The following is a 291-nucleotide window of genomic DNA, read 5'->3' as shown; positions in this document are numbered from 1 at the left end:
AATTTGAAATTTATCTGACGTAAAGAATGAGATTGGTGGGAAATGGCACTGGCTATAGAGATTAATTAGTCCTCCCATAGTATTATCTTACACTTCCAATTAATTAATCCACAATGATTAATATATAAAGTTCAGAATTGCTATGTTAATGAAGAAGTCTATAGAGAAGAGAAGAGAAGAATAATAATGGGTTTCTCCCTCTTGCTAAATGTCTTTCTCTTCTCTATAATTTCAAGTGTTCAACCATCTGATGCTTGGGGAAAGGATGGACATTTCATTGTGTGCAAGATA

The sequence above is a fragment of the Asparagus officinalis genome, chromosome 1 (assembly GCF_001876935.1).
Source record: "Asparagus officinalis chromosome 1, Aspof.V1, whole genome shotgun sequence".
Taxonomy (NCBI): domain Eukaryota; kingdom Viridiplantae; phylum Streptophyta; class Magnoliopsida; order Asparagales; family Asparagaceae; genus Asparagus; species Asparagus officinalis.
The sequence above is the reverse complement of the archived record's forward strand: the minus strand, read 5'-3'. Positions refer to the sequence as shown.